The sequence below is a fragment of the Sorex fumeus genome, unplaced genomic scaffold (genome assembly GCF_029834395.1).
Source record: "Sorex fumeus unplaced genomic scaffold, SorFum_2.1 ptg000044l, whole genome shotgun sequence".
Taxonomy (NCBI): domain Eukaryota; kingdom Metazoa; phylum Chordata; class Mammalia; order Eulipotyphla; family Soricidae; genus Sorex; species Sorex fumeus.
Genome location: NW_026606101.1, coordinates 52,231,136 through 52,248,555, shown reverse-complemented (window position 1 = coordinate 52,248,555; position 17,420 = coordinate 52,231,136). Strand labels below are relative to the sequence as shown.

The 17,420-nt window shown below is 42.6% G+C and overlaps 1 protein-coding gene across 2 annotated transcripts in view; it reads left to right on the top strand.

Moving 5' to 3' along the window:
* Nucleotides 1-1,337: 1,337 nt before the first annotated feature.
* Nucleotides 1,338-17,420, top strand: part of DGKG (diacylglycerol kinase gamma) — a 235,443-nt gene continuing 219,360 nt past the window's right edge. For both annotated transcript variants that reach the window (XM_056121394.1, XM_056121393.1), the window contains exon 1: nt 1,338-1,449. The gene's annotated coding sequence lies outside the window, so the exon portion shown is untranslated. The remainder of the gene's footprint in view (nt 1,450-17,420) is intronic.

The following is a 17,420-nucleotide window of genomic DNA, read 5'->3' as shown; positions in this document are numbered from 1 at the left end:
GCTGGGGAAACCGGGAAACTTCACATAGTTTGCAGATGAGTGTCCAAACTCCTAATGACCCTAACTGTGGCATGAAATGGACAGAAGTTGCCCTGCTGGAGTGACAGGCCCGAAATAGTGTCATCCCTTCTCCCCTACTAGGATGGCTCACGTCATGGAAAGAAGCAAAGAGACACACTGCTTTAGCCAGAGCGTCTCCACACCCTCACCCTCAGCTCCTCTGTGGTGCTCCTCACACTTGCTGGGCTAGAGACGGCTGTGTGCAACAGCAGAAACACACACGGACTATAGGCTCCTTTTCAAAGCAAAGGAGAAAAAGACAATAAGCCTCAGTCCTGAGATCCAGCAGGCAGCCAGAGCCTGGTGCCTGTGGGCAGGGATGAGGCGGGGATGGTTCCACCTTCCCATTCCTGCCCAAGGCATCACCTTTTCAGGCCCTACCACCACCAACCCCCAGGGCAGAGAGGTCAGAAATTGCTGTGCACTGGCAAGCCACAGGCAATCTTTTGGTTGTTTTGTTTTGTCTGGGAACCACACCTAGCGTGCTTAGCTCTTACTCCTGGCTCTTTAGATCATTCTTGGAGGGACTTTCGGGAAATATCTGGGGTGTTGGGGATCGAATCGGGTGAGGCAATAATTTGGAGACTCTAGAGATCCTGAGTTCCAGGCAACAGAGAGAACTTAACCCCTCTCTCGTCTCTCCCAATATTAAGGGAGCCTAGACGTGGTAGAGATGACCAGTGGGCGTTTTATTTACCAAGCAGTTGTCCTTCCTCCCACGTGTCCGTTGGCCTCGGGTGCCCCCCAAAGCGCACCCCTGCTGCATCCGCTCCGCACCCCTAAACCTCTAAATTCCTCCTCGTACACCAAAGCGCGAGCTGTGAGCGCTCACCCCATCACCACCCCGCATCTCGCCTCCCGCCCGCCTCCCGCACCCCACACTCCCCCACCCCGGACAGAGCGCCACCACCAACAGAGCCGCAGTCCCGGGTGCGCGGGCGGGCGCGCGCGTGCTCGTGAGCGGCGCCGGTGGGTGCGCGCGCACGGGCGCCTGGCGGGGGCGGGCTCTGCGCCCGGGGGCCGGGTTGGGCGCGCAGAGTGGCAGCGGGACTTAGCTGGCGGTGAGGGGCCGGGCGCCGCAGTGCCGTAGTAGTGGGCAGCTGCGGCGGACGGCTGGGGGATCCGCCGATAACCCGAGCTGGCGGAAGATCCCGGCGTTTCCCAGTCTCGGCTGGGGGGGCCCCCCAGCTCCCCGGAGCTTGCAAGCGCTGTCACCCTCCCGGCCCGAGCGGGCAGCGCGGGCGGGACGACGAGGACGACAACGACGACGACGACTACCAGTCTTGGTCCCCTTTGCGTCTCTTGGTTCCGCTTTGCTCCCAACTAAGGGAATAAGCCCAGAGGAAGGAACGCTCCGGGAAACCGCGCAACCAAGTGTTGCACGGTGAGGTAAGAAGACGGAAGGTGCCGTCGAGGTGGGGGTGGGGGTAGGGGGGTCTCAGGTGACGGGGTTGGCGGGGAGGCGGTGCAGGCTGCAGCAACTTGGCCAAGAAGGGCAAAGCCTGCAGCCGGTCCTGTGGTTTGGGGAAGGGGCTGCCCCAAGGCCACTGCGCCCAATCCGACGGTGCCACCTGCCCTTGCTGGAGGAGGTCCCCGCTGGAACAGGGAGGTCACTGGGACGACCACATGCTGGGATGCCCAGTTCTTCTGCGGTTGAGACCTTCCAGATTTCAAAGGCGTGCGTGCGTGCGTGCGGGCAGGAGGCTGCCCTGCCGTTGGCAGTGTGCTGAAGCAACTAGTCCCATCTCCCTCCTTCCAGACTCACCCGCTTGCGCGGTCCAGCTTGCGCCCGGGATGCACTCGGGCGGCAAAGGAACCGTGAACACTTTCCTTGAGGTCTGGAGCCGCAGACCTGTGACCGCCCCGCGGGGCGCCAGGACTTGGAGGTACTCCACGGAGCCCCCCTCTTCCCCGGGGTCGGGCAGCTTAGAACTGGAGTGGGACGGACCGCGCGGGCCTTTGGATAAACGGCAGCTCGGGGACCGAGAGAGGGCTTGCGGGGAGAATCGCACGCTGACCTGTTTAGTTTCTGAGTCATGAGACGCGCGTGCATGTGTGATTCGGGGGCGCATATCCCGTTATCACCTGTGGGGCTTGCACAAACTCCTCCACCTCACCGCGCGCTGCAAAGCTGAGCTTTTCATCCTCCGGGCTAGTGGAGCAGGATTTGAGGAGGGGGGCTGCAGAGTTGAGGAGGGGGCGGGAGTTCTTACAAGTGAAGCCGCTATTCCGCCCTCTCCCGCCCCAGCACCCAGAGGGAGAGGTGAGCGAACGAGCAGGCATCTCCCAAATGTGCGCGGTCCCGCGGCGGAACGGAGTGACCGGCGAGACCCCAGCACCCAGCTGCGCTGGAGGGTCTGCGGCAGCGCGCGGTGATTTGTGGCTGCGCCGCAGTGGCGCGCGGGAGAGGCCCCAGCGGCCTCATTAGCATACGATGACCTAGCTGTCCCGCTGTCCTCGCTTGTTGATGTTTCTCATCTTTCCGGGTTTGCAAAACACCCCTTGAAAATGGTACTGTGGTCCTGGTGACTAAAATGTTGAGCGATGGTGGTAGGGACACGGGGCTGGAAATCGTCCTCTGGACTGAAACAGGGGCGACGACTTTGTTATTTCGGCGCTTGGGATTCTTTGTCTGTGGAATAGACGGTGGCGACACTTGCTGAAACATAGGTACATCTTGATGTATTAGATCATATGGGGACAAAAGTCCTCCCGTTTCGTTCTCTGTCTCTGTATCTCTTACACACACACACACACACACACACACACACACACACACTGCACATCTACCTTTGTACTTTGGATTCCTCTCATTCCAGAGACAAGTCCTAAAGCCAGAAGGTAATACTAAATCTGTTCCTGGTGTTAAAAGGAGCAGTATCTGCCACAGATTCTGTTCTGAATGTGAACTGCATTCAGGAAAAACAAGCAAATCACTGCAACTAAGGTAACTCCTCTGCTGTAGATACAATCCTTTAAGGATTTTTTCTTGGGGGAGGGCGGTCCTCACCCTTAACAAGTATTTGTAGCACTACAGCCACCACTATTGTCCGATTTTTCTGGGAGCAAACTGGGGTGCGGAGCCAGTGAATGAGTTGTTCCCACCAATATAGTATATGCCAGTTTTCTCAGTTGATTTGTTGAAATCAACCAAGACCTAGGGAGAAAATGATAAGTGCAGAGCATCTGGAATCTAGACTCTGTATTGGGAGAAACCGCTGAGGCCATCTGTTCCAACTTCATCCCTCTGGCCAAGTCTCCCCAGAGCCCAATCAGCAGGTGGAGGGGATGGATCTTGCCAAGCCTATACTCCTAGAGGTCCTGGCTGTGGAAATGCTGGTCTCTTCCAGGGGCAGATTTTCTCGTTGCTGAGCCCCGGGAGGGAATGCTGAGCCCTCACCCCTTCCTGGGAGGAAGGAAGAAGAGGGACGAAAAGTACCTTTATGTTGTGATAGTACATCTCTCTTTTAAAAATCTAATGGTATCTCACCATCATGATATTCATTGCAGAAGATTTGGAAAGTTGAAAGGTTGCAAAAAAAAAAAAAAAACAAACACCTGCCATTCTACCACCAGATTACATACTCATAGTTAGATTGTTTCTGTTGGTCTGCTTCTGTGCCTTGAAATAACACAAAACACAGAGAACCAACATGTATTGGATACCTAAAAATGTAGGTTTAAGCATTTATGTCTTGTATCCTACAATCCTTTGGTCTTCAGAAGTTGCCCTAAGCAGTTTTTATGACCAACCTCTCAGAAGTAAGTGCCCTTCCACATTGCGCAGTTAGCAAGTAAGTGCAGAGCCAGAATTCAAATCCAGGCTGGCTGACTCCTGGTTGACTGCTTATCCTTTGTAGCTAGTTGTTCTGCACTTTTAAGAAAAAAGATGAATGTTATAGCAAAAGTCCTTTTTGATCATCTTCTTTGTAGCTTTTAATCACTAAAGTTGTTTCCCGTCTTTAGCAACTACTAACTCTGTACAACACCTCCCCTAGGCAAAGTCTTTTAGGCATAAATGTTCAATTACTTCCTCTGGACAGATTCCCAAAATCAGCTAAAAGGGTTTGAATGCTAACTGTCGATATATATGACAAGCCATTTTTTGAAACGGCTACACCTATTTATACTGTCATTCATCCAGTCAAAGCTAAAGAATCTTGAGGACGCAAATAGACAGGAGCCTTATTAGTCTGCTCAAGGAGACTAAGATCAAACTGGATAACAAAATTATCCCTTTAGTCTCATGTGAAAAAATAATCACACTTATCATCCTGTTTTATGGAACTTCACGCAAACTTCCATAAAATATAAAGCTGCACCTATCGTTATGTGACCAAGTGTTACTTGCAAAAATAATCTGCTTAGGTGTCCCATGTTAGTTTAGGAACAAATCAGACTATTGTGTAAAGACACATAAATGCTGTAACATTTCTCCACACAAGTAACAAAACAGCCCTCACTGCTATCAACGTTCATCAGTACAATCACAATCACACTCATTGGTCCAGACAACCTAACAGCCAATCAGTAGCAACTGTTTCCCTCCTGGTCATATTCATGGAGCTGTTTATTATTCCAAGTTTCAGAATTCCATAACCAAATTACATTGGGACTTGATGGCATTTTATTTGTAAGAGAATTAGTCTGATTTCCTCTCCCAAAAATCTCAGCCCAGAACAGTCATGCATGGTTAGGGACTACTGGTAAAACAATTGAAAAAAAAAAACTGTCTGGGGATGGAGCTATATTGCAGCAGATAAGGTGGCCTGGTTGCCTTGCATGTAACCCTGGTTTGTTGATCCCCGACATTCCATATGGTCTCCCGAGCCCACCATGAGTGACCTCTGAGCTCATAGCCAGGAGTAACTGCTATGAACTACCAGATGTAGCCCCAAAACAAAACAAAATATGTTGTCCTGGAAGCAAATATCCTTAGGTAAACTAAATGTTGCAATAAGAGAGAAGTTTAATTGGGCAATAGGAAAAAACATAAAGGAGAAATGTTCAAAGAAAACATATGGGTCCTAGCCATGAACTTTCCCTGGGGCCATATTTGTCCCATGGCAACCTCCTCCAGGCGAAGTGGGTTTAATAGTCCTAGAACATAATCTGCTCTAAATGGAATAAATGTCTATTTAGCCCCTCATAGGAGATCTACTTATTTAAAAATCTGCTCAACTTTCCAATGTCCTCCTAGGAAGTTCACGGTGTTACAAAAATCTCACTGGGGATCCCAGAGCCCCTGTGCAGATCTTCCTCTTGCTATTCTGGTGAAATCACTATCTGCATAACCCCATTAAATTCTGAAATTCCTATAGCCAAATTCCTATTTTTCACTGTACTCCAGCACCTGAGATACTTGTCCATAATGGATCACTAAATAGGATAATGAACAAATAAGAGACATTTCTAGGTTCTGTTCTGGGTGCATTGTTGGCATTTTTCTTTAAATGCACCTCTATTCAGCTATGAATGATCACTCCCAGAAATGTACCTGAGAAGTATCTGCATGTCGCCATTTTCCATTTCACTTCATTAACTAAAATTTAAAATTCAGTTTCTCAGTCACACTGGCTACAATTCTGGTGCTCAGTGACTTTCGGGCACTATACTGGAGAATTTACGTTAGAACAATTTCGTTATGATACAAAGTTCAACTGGACGGTACTGGTTAGCTCATAAATTTGGTGCAGGCGGGGGTGGTGGTGATGGTATAAATCTTGTTTTCTATCATCTCCCTTGCAGCTGCACAGTGCTTAGCAAGAGAGGGACCAGGAGAGCGAAAGAAAGAGGAAGGAGGATAATACTAAACGTAACGTTAATATTAACTAAACGTAATGTTAATATTAACTATATCATCTTCACGCACCTATATTATGCTAACTTTATTTTGCTTTCATACATATGTTATCTAATAGTCACATTGCTACACATGAGATGAAACAGTCTTCAAAGTTTTAAGTGGTTGAGCCGACTGGTTCAGCCCTTTTGGAAAACAATATGGACGATTCTCAAAAAATTAGAAATTGAGCTCTCATTTGACCCAGCAATACCACTCCTGGGAATATATCCCAGTGAGGCAAAAAAGTATAGTGAAGTGATATCTGCACTTGTTTGTTCATTGGAGCACTGTTTACAATAACTAGAATCTGGAAAAAAACCTGAGTACCCGGGAACAGATGACTGGTTAAAGAAACTTTAGTACATCTACACAATGGAGTACTATGTAGCTGTTAGAAAAGATGAAGTCATGAAATTTACATACAAGTGGTACTATATGGAAAGTATCATGCTAAGTGAAATGAGTCAGAAAGAAAGGGACAGACATAGAAAGATTGCATTCATCTGGGGAACATAAAGTAACAAAATAGGAGACTAACACCCAAGAATAGCCGAGATAAGTACCAGAGATTCATTCCATGGCTTGGAGGCCAGCCGCACACGCTAGGGGAAAAGGCAGCTCAGATAGAGAAGGGAGCGCCAAATAAAGGGTATTGGGAAGATCCTTCCAGGATGGGAGATGCATGCTGAAAGTAGACTATAGACCGAACATGATTGCCATTCAGTGCCTCTTTTGCAAACCACAGTACCCAAAAGGAGAGAGAGAACAAAAGAAAATGCCCTGCCACAGAGGCAGAGTGGGATGGGGGGGGATGAGGGGGGAGATACTGGGATCAGTGATGGTGGAGAATGGGCACCAGTGGAGAGATGGGTACTTGATCATTGTATAACTGAAACCCAAGCACAAAAATTTGTAAGTTTACAACTGTACTTCATGGTGTTTCTAATAAAACTAATAAAACTTAAAAAAAAAAGTTTAAGTGGTTGTAAAACTCGTAAGAGAGATTGAGTTTTAACTTGGGCCCTATCTAATTTCAAAGCCTATTTTTTTCCGACCCTGTGCTTTATTGCCTCAGTTTATATGTGTAGTCATGAAGCTATGAATTGCCATCATGCCAGGAAGTAGCAGAAGAGGCACTTTCAAGGCTTTCTAAAGTAAATAATTGGCATCATATATGAATGTTAATGGCATTTCAAGGGTACAGAATTTGAATGGGAAGTTAAAAGAATTTGTCCCCCTATGGGTGAGCCCTGGCCTATAGACACAGTATAGGGGAGAATGTTTTCCCAGCCACTGAATTCCAGACTTCTCTCCAGGGAGGGCTGGTACCAGCCCCACAGAAGAATTTTGATTGGCTGTGATTTCACTACCAATGGACAGCATAACCTGGCCTTGAGCTCATTCCACTCTTCCCATCCTGCCCCACAGGTCATCGGATCCATTGCCCTCAGCATCATTATTATTCTTGCTCTAGATGTTGTTAATTATTTTTTTCTTTTGCAGAATAAAATACAGAATTCAGAGATTCTGTATTTTTTCCCTTAAGAATAAAATACAGAAATACAAAATATAATACTGGCAGACCTAATCAGTTCCAAGTAGAGCAACGTTATGTGTGCCTATATTCTACAGTTAAGATTCTGTGAAGTTAAATTAGAAATCTAAATCAATTAGATTAGTTAGTATCAGCTGGAAAGCTTCGATTCTCTTGAGGTTTGCTCTTGAATTGTATCGCCTCCTCATCCCTCCCTGGTCCGTGCAAGTGCTACCCCAGAGCCAGAGAGCCTTCGCGTTTGATCTGAATTTTATCTTGTTCAGTTCCATTTCTCTTGCCAGTTTATCCAGATATTTCTGTATCACTATTCCAGCTAAATTCCTGTCAGTGAGGCATAAAACCTTTTTTCCTGTTTTAGTTTTGGTTTGCGGGGGGTCACACTCAGTAGTGTGCTGGGGCTACTCCCAGTTCTATGGTTGGGAATCATGCAGTGCTGGGGATCAAACCTACAGGCCAAGCATGCACTCAGCCTACTGCAGTCCCTCTTCAGCCCAGAACATGAACTCTTGAACGAAGTCATAGAGAAAATTGTGACCATGAGGCTGGGGTGATAGTATTGGAGATAGGGCACTTACCTTGCACATGAACAAGTTCTGTTTCACCTTGAGCGCCGAGTGTGGTTCCCTTAACACAAGTGGGAGTGATCCCTGAATACCATGCCATGAGTAAGCTCTGAAACTGCCACGTGTGATCCACACTCTGCAAGATTATGAGTACAACAAAATCCTGATATTCCAGTATATGCTCTGAAAGATGGTATTAGTTCAGTGAATAAACAAGTGTTTAAATTTATTCAACTTTGCATACTATTACTACTTAGTCCGTAGTTTAAACCCTTTGAAAAAGAATTATCAGACAGGACCAGAGTAATAGTACAATGGGTAGGGTGTTTGCCTTGCATGCAGCTGACCCGGGTTCCATCCCCAGCATCACATATGGTCCTCCGCGCACCGCCAGGAGTGATTCCTGAGTGCAGAGCCAGGAGTAACCCCTGAGCATCGCTGGGTGTGACCCCAAAAGCAAAAAAAAAAAAAACTATCAGATAAATTTTGTTTCATTTCACAGAGTTTAGTTAAGTCTAAATGCTCCTATTACTTGATCTTGCTCTGTAGCACTGTCCTCCCATTTTTTATCGATTTGCTCAGCAGGCCTAGTAGCATCTTCATTGTGAGACTTCTTGTTACTGTGTTTGGCATATTGAATACATCACGGGTAGCTTGCCAGGCTTTGCTGTGCGGGTGAGATACTCTCAGTAGCTTGCCGGGCTCTCTGAGAGGGGTGGAGGAATCGAACCCAGGTCAGCCAGCCAGCCGCATGCAAGGCAAATGCCCTACCACTGTGCTATCACTCCAGCCATCTTGACTTCTCTTTTATTATTTACTCACTTTTTAAAATTGTAATAGCGGTCAAAGGAATCTTACCATTCTCTTAATGAAGTCCAGATAATCTTTGTCACTGGCATTTTCCTGAGATGGCTGTCCAATAACACCAAGAAACCAATTTTGTGAGTATAAGTTTCTTTCTGTTAACCCTAGAGATGATGATCTTAGTTCTAAAAGTTCATTCCACATCCTTATAGCAAAGTGTTTCCTACTACTATTATTAGCCTCTTAAGTCAAGAAAGTTTTTGAAGTTTTTTCTCCTATTTTCAAGTCTGTTTGTCACAAAGGTGATGGTGGTGGTGAAGGGGATGGTAGTGGTTAGGATTGAGATTGTTGGTGGTGATGGTAGAAATGATGATAGGTGGTGGTAATAGTGACAGTGTTGATGGGAATGATAATGTTGATGATGATGATGATGATGGAGACAGTAATTGAGAATGATGGGTGATGTTTTCTGTTCCTATAATTCTGAATATATTAAGCAGATCCAGGATAATGGTCTAGTGATCTCATTTGCATGCCATTTAAGCTCCTTGGGCTATTATTCAATTAGGCCAAAACACATATTAATTCGCAGAATATATTAATTTGTAGCATTATAGAAAATGAGATCCAGGAAGGAGCTTAGAAAGAATCAAATCCCAGACTTCATATTAAAATTAGGAAATTAGGGGTACTTCATCTGAGATTTCACGCCAGGGCAGAAACCAAGGTCTCCTACTTCTTCCCTATATATCCCCCTGAATGTAACTTCTTTTCTTTTCTTTTTATTTTTAAAAAATATTTTATTTTATAAAGTTTTTCACAATGATTTATTATATTCAATATCCCAACACCTATCCCACCACCAATACACCTCCTTACCACTATTATTTCCAATTTTCCCAACTACCATCCAAGCCTGCCCCAATAGCAGGCCCTAAATAATTTATTTTGTATTGCTTGTGTAACTTTTTTTCTAAAGATTTTGTGGTTTGCCAAAATGTCAATTTTCCTCTTAGAACTATATCATCTGAATCTACATGAAAATCAAAGACTCTCTCCTGATATCATTATTTATACAGAGAAAAGAGGAAAGAACTTAAAGTCTCTAATTCTAAATGAAAAAATGATTCCAAGGGGCCTCAAAATCATGACAGGGACACAGAGAAAAAAGGTTCAAAATGACATTTTAAGAATAATAAAAATGGGGGTCATAGAAATAGTACAATTGTCTTTCATGTGCTCAACTCCGGTTTCATCTGCAACACTGCCTCTGGACCCCTGAGCACCGCCAGGAATGATCCCTGAACACAGAGCCAGAAGTAAGCCCTGAGCACTGCCAGCTTTAACTCCAGAACAAAACAAAAATCACTGTGCTTTATATGCATACCATACTTACAAGATAACAGTGTACTAATTTCTGCTTCTAACATGAGTGTGAGTCAGGAAGCCCGAATGTCATTGACCTCATTTTTCAAGTGTAACTTCACTAAAGAGGTTGTCAGTTCTGCATATCCATGGGCTGTAGAAAAGGAATGAAAGATCAAATTCACTGATGGAGAGCAGCTGATAATCCATAGAACCTTCTGCCCAGTTAACCATTTGAGCCTATTGCTCCTTTTTATGTGGTCTCCATGAAACAGTCTTACCACTCTTGAAGTATGAACAGTGTCAGTGATACAGGAATCACATTTTTACTTTCCTGATGACTGATCTAGTATAAAAATTCCGAGAAGCTAGAGATCAACAAGTCCATCTTTATCCTTCCATGCTGAAATGTGTGAAATATTTTGGCCCAAATGTTTTCATTCTCTGATGCATTTCTCTACCTTTGCACTATGGGATAGCATGTTACTAGCGACCTCCGTGTGCCTGTTTCCCAATTATAGTGAGAGAGCTAGAAAATAACTCACAATTTCTCAGAGCAGATATTCCTTCCAAAATCTTTGAAAGCTACCCAAAATAGATGCTCTTTTTCAGTAACCTATGTGTTCCATCACGCTAAGTGAAATGAGTCAGAAAGATAGGGACAGACATAGAAGGACTGCACTCATTTGTGGAGTATAGAATAACATGAGGCTGACACCCAAGGACAGTTGATACAAGAGCCAGGAGGATTACCCCATAGCTGGAAGCCTGCCTCATGAGCGGAGGGGAGAAGGCAGGTGGAATAGAGAAGGGATCACTAAGAAAGTGGTGACTAGAGGAATCGGTCGGGATGTGTGCCGAAAGTAGATAATGATCCAAACATGATGACCTCTCAGTGTCTGTATTGCAAACCATAATGGCCAAAAGTAGAGAGAGAGTACGGGGAATATTGTCTGCCATGGAGGCAAGGGAAGGGTGGGGACGGGGGTATACTGGGGAGATTGGTGGTAGGGAATGTGCACTGGTGGAGGGATGGGTGTTTGATCATTGTGTGATTGTAATCCAAACATGAAAGCTTGTAACTTTCTCACGGTGACTCAATGAAATTTTAAAAAACATTTATGCAAGATTAAAAAAAAAACATGGGGGATGGTCAACAGTGAGGTCTGATCGCTATAACTGGCCTCCAGGACACAACCTAATAGAAGTTGATCTCTTCACTGATCTCTTCACTAAGATGCCCTGTAGCCTCTGGCTGCTCATAAAGTGAGCTTCCCCACCATTAAGAAGCCAGTGGCGTTTGTTCTGATAACTAAAGAAATTCTGCTCTACCTGAACAGTCTACTGAAAACTAATCCCTAAACTTTGCAAATCATGGCAAGCATACACTTAAGAAAATCCAATCATTGATTTGACCAACATTAACTCAGCAAATGTATGACATTGCACACTTGTTCTGCAGTTGGCACAGAAGCAGTTTTTGACTTTGAAAAATGGAACCAAATGAAATTCTGTGAATTGTGAGAAACTGCGTAGAACAGAACCAGAAGCAGATAAAATGCAGCATTATTTTTAGATGCGTCAGAGGAGTGTCACTTTTTTTTTTGGCCTAGCAAAGTATGGACGAAGGAAGCCAGGTAATGAATTAGATGAGCATCATCTGAAATTTAAAGGGTAGGTAGTAGTCTAAAGAAGCAAGTGTGGGAAATGTATCTAGGGAGTGAAAACAGTGTGAGCTAGGACTTCAAGGCATTTATCTATGGTTATTGATAGCCCAAGAGATGATATCACCTAGAAAATGAGTCTAGAAATGTGTGAAGGTTGTTATTCTCTGTCAAGTTAAAGGGTGTGTTTTTTTTTTCCTGTTGTACATAGTGGAAGGACACTGAGAATTGCTATGTGGGAACTGATAAGGTCAGATTTCACAGTGGAATAAACCATCTAGCTGCAGTATAGGGGGAGAAAGAAGAAGCAGCCCACAGAGGGCTTGTATGGAAATTTAGGTAATGTGAGTACAAATAAGGTAGTATTGGATGGATGGAGTGACAGAATCAGAAAAGAACAGGTTATTAAGTGCCTGTGAGGGTAGTAAAGGTACCAGAGGAACTAAGCTTAGCTCTTAGGCTTTTGCCTTATGCACCAGCAGAGAGAAAGACTATCAACCAAAAGAATTAAGAGAAGAAAAGTTAACTCAGTTTCCCAAAGTGGGTAATATCACCCTCTGGGGATGCTGGAATGATCCAGGGGGTTGTAATAGCCTCAAGTATAATTAGGAGGCACTTCAACTTGGGGGGGGGGGGGCATTATTAATCTTTTTGGAAGAGGGGAAATAGGCCAAATATGTTTAGGATGCCTCTCGTTTAAATAATGAGTTCAGTTGGGAGCATGCTAAATTTGAGGTGTCTGTGAGAAGGCCAGATGTGACTGGTAAAAGTGACAGTAGCGGGGAGACTCATATTAGGAAATAATAAATCTAAGTAGTATATGAAACAAAATGCATCAGTGAGATCACAGATGTGTCCATGTTCATTTGTCTTGATCCATGTATGCTAATATATGAAAATTAATGCCAAAGATGCATGTCTGTTTAATAAAGAGAGGAAACTTCTCACAGTTTTGAGATTTGGGGCCTGGCAAGGGAGCTCTGCCAGTTGCTTCCTGCTTACTCAGCTAAACCAATGTCTCTCTTGTCCAAGTGAATGATTAAGTACAAGGTTTTTACATAAGCCCTTGAATGTCTCTTCTACAGCTGAGTTTTCCATATATGTAAACATGGTACTTTTCTCTAGTCCATTGTTTCTTAACTCTGGTTAAACATTAAAATAACCTAGGGTGAAGGGATATATGCGATGATCTTTCAGCATCTGTATTGCAAACCATAATGCCTAAAATAAGAGAAAGAAAGAGAAAAATCGAGAAAGAAAAGAGGTGCCTGCCATAGAGGCTGACTGGGGTGGCGGATGGTTTAGGGGAGTGGGTGGGAAATTGGAGACATTTGTGCTGGGAACTTACACTGATGGAGGGCTGGAGGGATGGATATTGGAACATTGTATGACTGAAATCTGATCATGAACATCTTTGTAATGCTCTATCTCACAGTGATTCAATAAAATTTAAAATTAGTATTAAAAAATAAAATGAAATTAAAAATAAAATAACCTAGGGAACTTTACAAATGTAACAATCTTGGGTCCCATGCCCACAGATGTTCAATTGATGAGTTTGAGACCTGAGCCTACGTAAATTTTTAGGGTTTCAAAGTGACACAAATGTTTAGCATAACTAAGAATCATTGATGAACTAAAAGTTCTTTTGGTGATTCATCATATTATGGGGTTTTCAAAATCTTAACATCTCTGGCAAATCTCTGAGTACACTGCAATTTCTCTAAAAACCACTTTCAAGTTCCTGACCCTTAACTGGACACTGCAGTCTTGTTGCCTATGTCTTTGTATGCAATAGATATTTCTATTTCATACCTGCAGAGTTTTTCAGAAAACACAGTTAAATGTTCCCACATTCATAGCCACAGTCTGTCTTAACAATCACAGTCACATTTCCCTTATGTAAATAATATACTTGTCCAAAAAAAAGAGAGATAAGAATCACCTGCTCTGACTTAGAGTGTACCTTGAGTTTCGCTCAATCATTGCTTTCTCATCTAAGTGCTCATGTGATACTACCCACCCCAGTGGTTTTAGAATTTTTATTTGTATTAGTTTTGCCTGGAGCCTCTCTTCTTGGAGATTCTGATTGAGAAGTGAGTTAGGGAATTGGAATCAACATTTTAAATCAGTATCCATAGTGAATTGGGTGCAGGGAGTATATTACCATTTGAATGGGAGATGAAGCACACACATTTAATTCATACTCTCTAATTTTCTTTTTAAATAACCATATATAAGTGATTTTAAAGATATTCATTATAATATGTACTTCCAGTAAAGGAGGTATCTGACATAAAAGCTACATGTCAGAAAATTTGCTATGCTATAATAAAAAGTGCACATAATATTCAGTGAGGGAAAACCAGCTAACCTATTTCATCAAAAAGAAAGGAAAAGTTGGTTGGAGGAAAAGGACTCCCAGAAGAATTTTTCAAGCATTTCGAAGGATTCGAAGGACAGATTGTCGGGGCTTCAAAGAATGGAAGAAATATATTTGAAAATATTCCTGAAAAGGAATTAGTATCAAGTTATATAAATAACTCCTAAAATTCAACAAAAACACTAACAAAAAGCTAGCAATAGGCGTGCTAATGGGACATGATGGAAAATACATCTCAATCATATTTGTGCCTGTGAGGGACGGCCCCAGACTCACTCTCACTCAATACATAGAACAATATTTAGTAATTCAAAAGACAGGAGACATCTTAGGACATAAAACTAATATTTTTCTGTTAAGTGGAACATATATAAAATTTTTAAAAATCTTATTTTTTAATTTTCAAGCTAATAAACTTATGAAGATATAACAGGATATGACAAAACTTTCATATATATGTGTGTGTGCACATGCGTGCATGCATGTGTGTGTGTGTGTGTGTGTGTGTGTGTGTGGTCCTCACTGGTGTATGGTGATATCTCATTACCCTTATGAGTTACATTTTCCTGATAATAATGATAGTGAAAATTTTTTATGTTCCTATTGGCCAATTATATGTCTTCTTGTTGACATATCTACTCGGCTCTTTCTTCCATTTTTTTGGTAGGGTTGTTTTTATTATTTTTAGGTTCTCTGAGTTTATTTAGCTTAAATACTAGACCCTTTTCAGATTTATGATATATTTTCTACCATTCAGTAGGGTGTCTTTTAATTATTTTAACAGAGTTTCTTTCACTGTGCAGAAGTTTTTTAGTTTGATGTAGTCCCATTTGTTTATTTTTGCTTTTGTTTCCCTTGCTGGAATCAACAACATTGAAGACCAAATTGTGTGTTGTATTGCCTATGTTTTTTGTGTATTTTGTGGTTTCAAGTCTAACATTCAGTCTTAAATTTGTTCAGAGTTAGCTTTAGAGCATAGTGTGAGATAATAAGCCAGTTTCCTCTTTCACATGACAATCCAGTTTTCCCAAAAAAATTATTGAAAAAAATTTCCCCTCCATTTTATTCTCTTGATTCCTTTGTCATAAATTAACTACCTGTATATGTGGAGAGTAATTTCTGGGATTTCAATTCTATTTCATTGATCCTTTTATCAAATTTGTTTCAACATCATATTGTTGGTTATTATAGTTTTGCTGAATAAAGTTGGGGAACAAGTTGGCTCTGTTATTTTTCTTCTCAGATTTACTTTGGCTGTTCAGAATCTTTTATGATTTCACACAGATTTCAGTAATGTAAATATAGTATTTCCTTTAAAAATGCTATTGGAATTTCAATAGGTATTGCATTGAATATGTATATTGATTTGGGTAGGATGTTTCTTTTTACAATATTACCCAGCAGCTTGCTGTACTGTAGCACCATAGCACTGTCCTCCCATTGTTCATCGATTTGCTGAAGCGGGCCCAGTAACGTCTCCATTGTGAGACTTGCTGCTACTGTGTTTGGCATACCAAATATGTCACGGGGAGCTTGCCAGGCTTTGCTGTGCGGGCGAGATACTCTCGGTAGCTTGCCGGGCTATCCGAGAGGGGCGGAGGAATGGAACCTGGGTCGGTTGGGTCGGCACGTGCAAGGCAAACGCCCTACCACTGTGCTATTTCTCCAGCCCTTTACAATATTAATTCTTTGAAATATGAGCATTAGATAACTTTCCATTGTTTTGTATCTTTCATTTTAAGAAAAATATTATAATTTTAAATTTACAAATCTCATACATGTGTTAAGTTTTTTCGAGGCACTTAATTCTTTATGTGACTGTGAATGGGATAGATTTTCAAAATTCAGAATTCTATTTTTTTCTAGTTCATTTTGTATATGTGTGAGGCAGATTTTCTTATTTTTTATTTTTGTATACTGGGTTGTTTTTTTTTTTTTGCTTTTTTGGGTCACACCCAGTGATGCTCAGGGGTTACTCCTGGCTCTGCACTCAGGAATCACCACCCCTCTCAATGCTTGGGAAACCATATGGGATGCTGGGTATCGAACCCAGGTCAGCCATGTGCAAGGCAAACGCACTACCCGATGTACTATCGCTCTGGCCATATATACTGATTTTGAAAACTGCCACTTCACTGTATTGTTTTTAATAGTTTTTTTTAAGTGGCTATGGTGTTTGCATACTTAGTTGTGGAGATCACGGGGGTGGGGGAATTACAAACACTTGGATTGGGGTGCAGCAGCAGAGGTCACACCCCTGGCTGTGGTGCTTGCACACTTGGATTCGGCGCTTGCCAGAGGTTACACACTTGGCTGCAGTGTCCTGAGGTCACATGCTTGTGGCATCAGACATCTTAAAGACCGTGCTACTAGAATCACACTTAACAATGTCGGGGTTGCCAGGGATCCAAATTACAGCCATAGACTTGAAAGGCTGGTATCCTACCGCGGAGCCATTTCCCGAGCCTCCCATTTTTATTTTTTTAAGAGATCTCTATACCATTTTTCGTAGCAGCTGCATTAGTTTGCACTCTCACAAGTGTTGCAAAGGTTTCTTTTTCTCCACATTCTCACCAACACTTGTTGTTTCCAACTTTTTGATGTAGGCCATTCTCACAGCTGTAAGGTGATATTTTATTGTGGTTTTGATTGCATTTCCCTAAATAAGTCATAGTGAGCACTTTTTTCCCCATGTGTCTATGGGCCATCTGTATTCCTTCTTTGGGAAAGTGTCTATTCATGTCTTTTGGTCATCTTTTAATGGATTCGCTTATTTTTGTTGTGGTGGTAGAGTTGTGTGAATTCACTTCATATTTTGGATACTAACTGCTTGTCAGATGTAGAATGTAAAGATTTCTTCTCCCCATTGCTAGTTTGTCTTTTTATTTATGAGAGAGTTCATTTTGCTTTTATATTTTATTTTGTCTGTTTATTCACTTTGTCTATTCTCACGTTTGTTTCTCTGGTCATTGGAGTTGAATCTCCAAATACATCTCTGATTTTGAGGTTGTGGAGTATATCACTTATGTTTTCATCTGTGCATCCTATGGTTTGGAGACTGATATTTCAGTCTTTAATCCATTTTGAGTAAACTATTGTTTATAGTTTTGCATAGTGATCTAGGTTTTTTTTCTATTTGACTATGGCAAAAATGTGGTATATAACAGAAGTTGAAAAAAGC